This window comes from Rhipicephalus microplus, chromosome 10 (genome assembly GCF_043290135.1).
Source record: "Rhipicephalus microplus isolate Deutch F79 chromosome 10, USDA_Rmic, whole genome shotgun sequence".
Classification (NCBI taxonomy): Eukaryota; Metazoa; Arthropoda; class Arachnida; order Ixodida; family Ixodidae; genus Rhipicephalus; species Rhipicephalus microplus.
In genome coordinates this window covers 68,771,312-68,780,674 of record NC_134709.1, presented here as the reverse complement: position 1 = coordinate 68,780,674, position 9,363 = coordinate 68,771,312, and positions in this window count along the sequence as shown.

Below are 9,363 nucleotides of genomic sequence, written 5' to 3'. Positions count from 1 at the left end.
TTAAAACCCGCCGTGTTCTACGTGGACGCCTCGGCCCCACACTCTGGGGTCTGGTACACGACCGCTGTCGTACATGAGAACCAAACAGTTAACGGGCTCACGTTTCGAGCCGGGGACATAATCAATGTGGAGGAAGTCGCCATTGCGTTGGCCGCTTGTCACCCTAGATCGCAAATCATAATCTCCGACTCCCGAGGGGCCTGTCGAAACATTGTGAACGGCCGTGTCGCATACTTGGCCTACCGCTTATTGCAACGTTCGGACTATCAGGGAATCCCGGCACCCCACCGTATAGTCTGGGTTCCTGCTCACATGAAGCTCGAAGGGAATGAGGTAGCCCATGCCACCGCCCGCGCGCTCTCTCACCGGGCATTCCCACTCACCTCCCCCGATCAGGACGACCTTCAATTCAATCCGGTGTATTCGTTCCACGAAATTGTGGACTATTACCAATTCGATCAAAGTCTTTATCCACGCCCATGCAAAGGCCTAAATAAAGCGGAGGAGCGGCTTTTACTCCGACTCTTCACGAACACTATGCTGGGCCCGGCAGCCCTCAAAGATTTCAATCCCGTCTTTTCCGGCAGCCGTACACACTGTGGGGAGGAGTCTTCAGACGTTTACCACGTGGTGTGGGCTTGCCCGTGCAACCCTGCTGTACCCCCTATACCCCACCCTACCCGGGAAGAGTGACAGGTGACCCTGCTTGGCTGCTCTAACCTTCAGGCCCAAAAGACCTTGGTTCGACGAGCCCAGGCAGCAGCCGACGCCAATGGGGTCCCGTACTAGGGATCCCCACCTTATTGTTGTGGGTGCCGTTCTCTTATGATGCGGTCACTGCATACCTCCTGTTTTGTTTTGTTTTTGTTAAATAATTGTTTTTACCACCACTCCTCTCTTTTCGTGACGGTGGGACGCTGGACGCGCTGAAACACGCATATGTCAAAGCAACGTAGCGCGGCGCGCGCCTGCGAGTATATGGCAGGACCGGCGCCTGGCGTGCGCCAGCGTGACGCGACGAAATGAACGCCGGCGAGCACGCGCACCGCGGCACCTCGAAATGTATTGGCGCCTTAACTGTGGCATGTAGTCAGGTTCTCCCATGACACGCATCTCATCATTATCATGTATGCACCAATATCATTCCTTCGTCATCCATTCACGTCCCGTAATACCAAATTTGGTATAAGTGAAGCTAGTGAAACGGCCGCCGGTGCATCAAGAGCGTGGCATCTAGTCATGTTGTTACATGAAACGCATCTCATGATGATCATGTTTGCAGCAGTTACATACCGTCGTCATCCATTCACGTACCGTAATACCAAATTTGGTATATGTGACACTAGTGAAACGGCTGCGAGCGCACCATGAGCGTGGCATCTAGTCATGTTGTTACATGACATGCATGTCATGATTTCCACGTTATGGTCTGTCCCTTGTGTTCGCCATGCAATCATATCATACTATACAAGTTTTGCAACATGCCATGTGAACGAAACCACCGCTAGAGCTGCAGGACCATCAAATGTAAATCATGACGTTTATGACATACAAGTCATGATTTTCATATTATGACTAGTCAAATGTGCTGGTCATACAGCCATGTTATGCCATAACAAGTTTGGCATCGATATCATTATCGAAACGGCCAGGAGAACTGAAAGTTGTAGGTGGCAAGATAGATAGATAGATAGATAGATAGATAGATAGATAGATAGATAGATAGATAGATAGATAGATAGATAGATAGATAGATAGATAGATAGATAGATAGATAGATAGATAGATAGATAGATAGATAGATAGATAGATAGATAGATAGATAGATAGATAGATAGATAGATAGATAGATAGATAGATAGATAGATAGATAGATAGATAGATAGATAGATAGATAGATAGATAGATAGATAGATAGATACGCTCGAAGTCGCCGAAGTGTGTTTAGAAAAAGTTTATTCTATCATGGGACGCAACAAACCTAAGGAACGAGCGTCGGTGCAACAAGCATAATAACAAACAATTGACAAAGCACAACATACATTACACATTTAAACAAAAGTGTCCAAGTCCGTAGGGTGTCCATAGTCCGTGGTGCTAATAACTACATACACTACATATATACACTAATCACAATATGGACAATGTATACATGGTGATATATGTACAGAATTTACAAGACTTGGTGAAGATGTGAGGAAATATGTACAACAGGTATCAATATTCGTGAAATTTGCACAACTTACAGCGTTAGAATGAAGTGCATATATACAAGAGCTCGCACCCATATGGGACATACACAAACACATATAAATAGTAAACACATACTGATAACATGCACTAATCAGACATTGACAGGTGAACTGGCTATAGGAACCAGGCCAGGTGGAAGACTAATCGAACACGTTTGTCAACTACGGACAGAAAGCGGCACGACGATTGTCGCAAAAATTCTTCCTCCCCAAGGAAGAACAATTCCTCCGACAGAAACGATGAGAGTTCAAAGTAGAGGCGTTCCAGGATCGGAAAGAGAGCACGACGACGATGACCTGCCGCAACAGCTTCGCACCTATTACGCCACAAACAAAAAGCTCCCGCAGCTATTAGAAGGCGTGCAAAGCGAATACGCGAGCAGCGACCAGATGTTACAAAGCGCTAACACCTAGGCCACGAAAACTACTAGTAACCGACGTCCAAAACACCTTTGCAATGACACATTGCTGCAACATATGCTGGTTAGACTCCAGTAACGGGCAGTTCGGACAAGTGGAAGATGGGACCATGCCCCACTTCTCCAGTCTGTCCCGTGTAGGGAGTACTCTCCATCCAAGACACCATTTCAATTCACGGAGGTGACCAGGAAAAAACGGTGCCGTTATCGCGCTCCACGAGACATGTCTCGATCGTGCTAGACGGGCTGGAGGAACCAGAGAAAGCAGAAGAGCCGCCGTTGTCTCTACAATGCGGCTTTCGAGAATGTCCACATCGGTACAAACCTGCTGCACCTGTCGATAAAATGCTACTGCCGAGAATAAAACGCAGGCACGTTATGTGTTTGTGGTGCAGAATTAAGCCGTGCATCTGGTAGTAAATAGCGTAACTTGGTGCATAAGAAATAGCAGGCAAGATCACTCGCGGGGCACTGATCACCATGCAACAACCGAAGTAAGAATCGTAGGGCGAACAGAGACGGATGGGAATGCGAATCCACCGCAGTTTCTCGGTTGCCCAAGAGCTGCTCGGCAAACTAGCTCTGTTTTACCCGACCAGAAAAATGGGTCAAGGAGGCATTGCAACGGCCTAGTGATTCGTAATTGGGGCTGTAAGACATGAGATATGTACCATGCACGGCCGTAAAACACCGTCTGCGCGGAATACCTTCTTTGGAGCATCGGTAAATCATACTCTTGTGCTTCCCGGACGTGTCGTTTTACATCTTCGACTACTGAATTCCACAAGGAAGCTGATACGCCGCAGCAAGTATAGTCAAGCCCCAGAATGCGAATAGAGTCACTTTTTTGAAGACCGAAAAAGGAACTTCAACATGCGTCTGGAGAACCAATGAATAAATATCGACATTTGGAAAATTTTAACGCAGCACCTGAAGTCGTGCCATACGTAGTAAAAAGTCGTAGGCTATGGGATAAACTGTCCTCATTTTTCAAATACAACGTGATGTCATCAGCAAATGCTGTCACTGTCACGGTACCACTACCTGGAAGAGGAAGGTCTTTAACGTAAGGATCAGCGATTAGCGATTGAAGGAATGGTTCGAGGCTGAGTACAAAAAAGGCAGGGGATAAAGGACACCCCTGGCGAACACCACGGGTAACAGAAAATGGCGCACTCTCTAAACCATCAAGAAACAACGTGCTGCATATATTTCGGTATGCGTTTCTGAGAAGCTCAGCAAAGTTTTGCGAGAAGCCAAATGCTGCCATTACGGTTATTATAAAGCTATGTTCGAGGCGATCGAATGCCTTTTCCTGGTAAAGTGAAACCAAGAGTTCCCGAGCTGATATTTAATAATATAATAATAATAATAATACGTTTATTTCATCATCATTGTGTACATGATGACAGGGGCCCGCAGTAAAAGCTGCAAAATCCGAGGATCGTACAGCTTGACTGAGCTGCTGACCCCTAACTTGGCGAGCAGCAAGAATTTACCAAATGTGCATAATATAACACAACCAAATGTGCATAATATAACAGAAAAAGAAAAATGAAAGACACAATACAAGGAAGTACACTTTTAAGGCACAGAAATCGCGAGCAAACAAATAACAGGAATTATGAAAGAAAAAATGATAACAACTCTTTATTTGTCAATGTTTCAAGGGGTGCGTTTTTAGCTGCGAAGCTATTGAGCAGTCGCGGAAGCTGGTTTTTCAGGGTTTGCGTGCCGTAAGTTGTTCTGTATGTTTGAACGTGCCATATATCTGTATTTCTTGTTCTGCATATATGTTTTCGCGGCTCTAGCAGAGCAATCTTACGAAGTAGAAATGTACTATACTTAATTTCACGCTTGAAGGAATGACAAAGACGATACTCATATAATTTAGTTACCCGCACAATTTTGTGTTTGGTAAAAAGCTCGGTTGTTGTGTGCCAGCGAGGAAGGTTTTTGATTACGCGTAAGAAGCTTTTTTGTAGGACGTGTAATTTGTTTAGGTTTTCTTGTGTCGTGGTACCCCAGACTAAGTGACAGTAGTTTAGATGAGAATAAAATAAAGACTGATAGATTAGGATCATCACGTTCAGTGGCAGCATCTCACGTTTTCTGTGAACAATGCCTATTATCTGCGACAGCTTGCTACCAAGATAGCTTACATGGTCGTCCCAGGACAGTTTTTGATTTATCATAACTCCTAATGTTTTAATCGATGGCACTATTTCTAGGGGAATACGCTGAAAACATATATCTCTTGTTAATGTGACTTTTTTGTTTTTTCCTATAAAGATGACAACTTTAGTTTTTGAGCTGTTTATCTGTAATGCGTTCTTTCGTGTCCAGTTATCAAGTTTGTCTAGTGCGTCATTTGCTTGTTCTGTCAACTCGCCTATATTTGTAACGCACATGCAACTATATCACGCGTAACAAAGGAGAAACTGTGGATTTCTCTTCCAGGAATAGAGCACGCCTGATAATGACCTATTTAGGAGGCCATCAGGCTTCTCAAACGCCGAGTGGTAACTGCCGCGAAACTTTTGTAATCAACGTTGAGGAGCGTTATTGGTCTTCACTCCTCTGGGCGAACCAACGATGGGTCATGTTTGATATTAAAACAATTCGACCATGGCGAAAGCTATCAGGGAAATCAAAGTTTTCAAAACAGCGGCAAATAAAAGAGGTGAAAAGAGCACCAATGTCGTCTCAAAACGTTAAATAAAACTCAAGGGGCAACCCGTCCGGCCCGGGGGTCGAGCCACGCTTCATGGAAGATCATGCCTCTTTCACTTCGTCAGCTGACGGGCTTGAGCAAGGTTGTTCAGCTACTTTTGGTGAGATTTGAAGGAGTCTACTTAACATTGTGGCTGTCTCGGTGGTACCGCGATGTGATGATATTGTCGTACGAGCCATGTAGGCAAAGTGAGCTATAAAAACTGATTGATCACGTGCCGGCGGCAGCGCAGTTGGTAAGGATCTGGTGGCCTCAGTTCCTATTGGACTCGGCGGGTTGAAAAGCGAGCTTTTTGCAAAGCGCAGAACCTCAGGGTGAGCACAAGGATTACGTCTGCAACGCCAAACAGCCGCCGTCAACGAATACGCTGCAATAAGGCGTTGAAAACGACCCCCGCAACTCTCGCTGCCATGCAGGCACCAAGGGAGTTAGCCGTGTATCGTATCGCGCTGGTCCGGAGAGTTAGCCGGTCAATCCGGAGAGTAATATGCAACTTTGTGGCAGTGTCCGCTAGTTCTTCGGACGTTCGGCGTCTAAGGGCGCGCTCTGTTACTGAGCAGTATAAAAGCCACTGTGTATTGAGCGCGTCCCACACCTCCGGACCGGACCCCAAAAGAGAGGCGCGCGAGATTCTAGATAAACTGGAGCGTGAACGCGCGTCTTGCAGAATGCGGAAGACGCAAAATCTCACTGATGATGAAAAGGGAAGGTGAGCCTCGAGCGTCACTGGTCGGTGGTCTGATGTATAAACAGAGGATGATGGTAATGTTACCACATGGGAGTACGATACGTAAGAAGCTAGCGCGCCCGGCACATAGAAATGATCCAACCGACTAGACGACGTGCTACGCCGCCAAGTCCAGGCATACTGTGGTCGATGCACTAGTATGTACGTATCTATCAAAGAGAAATGTAGCACCAGGCGACGCAGATCTCACGCGTTCCAATCAGACCGACCCCATCCTGGACCTTGCATGTCAGCTCGCGTGTCTAATACACAATTAAAATCTCCAGTGAGTATGGGATAATGACCGTCTAGAAAATACACGTCCAGGTCACGGAAAAAATCGTTACACATCGCTCCTTGAGCTGGCCCATAAATATACAAAACACGCAGCTTGAAGGATGATAGGATGCAGTCAAAAGCCAATACTCGTCCAATCCAGTCATAAAAAGCAGGATGATTGCGTAGAAGAGCGCGGTTAAAAATAATAATTCAAACTCCAGAGAAGCGAGACGTCCCGAAAGAAAAATAACAGTCTAAATAAATGCGCGTTTGAATCCACTAACGTGGCCAAAGGTGAAAAATTTGCCGAAGTTCGCTGAGAACAGCTTCCCATTTGAAAATTCAGTGGACCCCACGTACCTGGGAATCGACGTTATGCGAAGCATGCGGAGTGAAGGTGACCGTGATGCAATTTTTTATTGACTGACACGTCTTAAAATAACGCTAAATATGTGTAAAATGTTGTACGCACAGACATATGTTGAAGAGTTGCAGATGTCTGTATAACCAGTTGTTTGCACTTGCGCAACGATGTCAATTGGAACATGCGTATTAGCAACACCAGAAGCTGATATGAAGCGCTGATGCCCACGGGGATGCTGTCCCTGCACACTGCTACATAAATCAACTTTAGCGCATGGCAACTTAACTCGACGTCACCGCTGTATCAAAGGAGTACGATTTTGAGTTCACTGAGCGGCTTTAGTATCATAACCCAGCTCAGTGAATTCTCTCATGACATCCTCCAGGTCCTTGATGCTGGTGATCAAATTGACGCAATATTCCTAGACCTTTTCAAAGCTTTTGACACTGTTTCACATTACAAACTGCTAAAAAAACTCACTGTTATTCTTAAAAACGAAGCATTAGTAAACTGGATTTCTTCTTTCCTACCCAATAGGTCTCAGTACGTACAATTCAAGTCTTCTCATTCCTCCACTTCCACTGTAACGTCTGGCTTTCCTCAAGGTTCAATATTAGGCCCTCTTTTATTTCTAATTTTCATTAACGATCTGCCAAGCAATGTTCCTGTTAAAGTCCGCATGTATGCTGACGATTGTGTTTTGTATCATACGATTAAAACTGCCCATGATCACATCATCCTTAACGATGCATTTGCTTTATTTGAATCATCTTGAGACACTTGGCAAATGCAAATCAACTTCCGAAAAACGGTATCCATGTCATTTTCCAAGCGTTCTTCCCCCTCTCCATTTACCTATTCGCTTAATAGTTGCCCTCTCGGAATTGTTTCACAATACAAATATTTAGGTCTCCTTTTCACTCAGGATTTATCTTGGTCTCAACACATCGATCTCATGTGCAACCGTGCGGTTAGAAAATTAGGCTACCTACAACGCACTTTACGTTTGGCACCTCTCAGCATTCGGCTCCTCACTTATAAAACACTGGTTCGTCCAATATTGGAATATGCATTTGTTGAGTGGAACCCATACAAGATTTCGGACATTAGAAACATAGAATCTCAGAAGAAAGCTGTACGCTTCATTTATCGTCACTTTGACAGGTATTTTTCACCAAGCTCCCATCTTCCTATCTTACAGCTTACCAGTCTATGTTCCCGTCGACACGTTGAATGTTTGAAGTTTCTATATACCTTAATGAATTCCCCATGGTTCCCGCTACTCAGCAAATATATAGCACACGCTAGACAAACGACCACTCGAAATTACCATAAGTTAAACATGTCTACTTTCGCTCATCGCACGATGGCGTTTAAATATAGCTTTTTGTTCATTCTATCGAATTGTGGAATTCCTTGCCTGGTTACGTTCGATCTTTATCACTGGATGAATTTTTATTGTATATTACTAACCATTGATGTAGAGTGCACTTATTACGCTCTTCTATGTATGTATTTGCCTACTCCTGCGATAGCCCTGCTGGGCTGCGGTATGTTGAAATAAATAAATAAATTGTAGCATTGATATTTGGCACAGGCCGGAACGCCAGCTAAAGAAGAGAAGGAAGAGTGTTGTTGCTGCTCGCGCTCGCTCCGCTTGACAGCTGGTCGGTTCTACCGCTACGTTTTCCACAAAGTAAACGTCTCTTCTGCTCACCACTAAAGGTGTACTATCAAGTGGTGGAGAGTGCTGGGTACCTTTTTCCATCCTGGAACTCCGCAACCGAACTCTACCTTCGCCATCAACAATGTCCATCGACGCTGCACAGCAGACGGCTCCTACATCTCCACCTGTCCACTGTCCCGGCGTCCCGAGAGAGCGAGATCCAGACATCTTCAACGGCACCGATGAGCAGGACGTCGAGGACTGGCTCTCTTCGTTCGAACGAGTAAGCGTCAACAACAGGTGGGACGAAAACGACAAACTGGGCCGCGTCCACTTTTACCTCAGAGGAGTAGCAGAGCTCTGGCTCAACAACCACGAAGCCGAGCTTACCGACTGGGCCACTTTCAAGACCACCTTCGCGGACGTGTTTGGCCGACCGACAGTGCGCAAGCTCCGTGCAGAACAGCGCTTGCGGGATCGCGCCCAACTGTCGGGAGAGGGTTTCACGTCCTACATTGAGGACGTCGTAGGCCTCTGCCGTCGCTTTGATCCTGACATGTCGGAAACCGCCAAGGTAAAACACATTATGAAGGGCATCGAGGACGATGCCTTCCACATGCTGGTGGCTAAAGACCCGCAAACAGTTTCGGAAGTCATCCAACACTGCCAAAGTTTCGATGAGTTGCGAAAACAGCGCATTTCAACGCGACGGCCTACTTTCGACATGACCAGCACGCCAGCATTGACCGTTGGTGCAATATCTCCAGAACAGACTGTATTGACCCCGCAAATCCAGCAATTTATCCGAGAGGAAGTGGCACGCCAGTTGTCCCTTGCCCCCTTGCTTCCCAGCAATACGCATGGGCTGACCTCGTCACTGCGCCAAACCATCGAAGAGCAAGTCTGCGAGGCACTTCCCCCC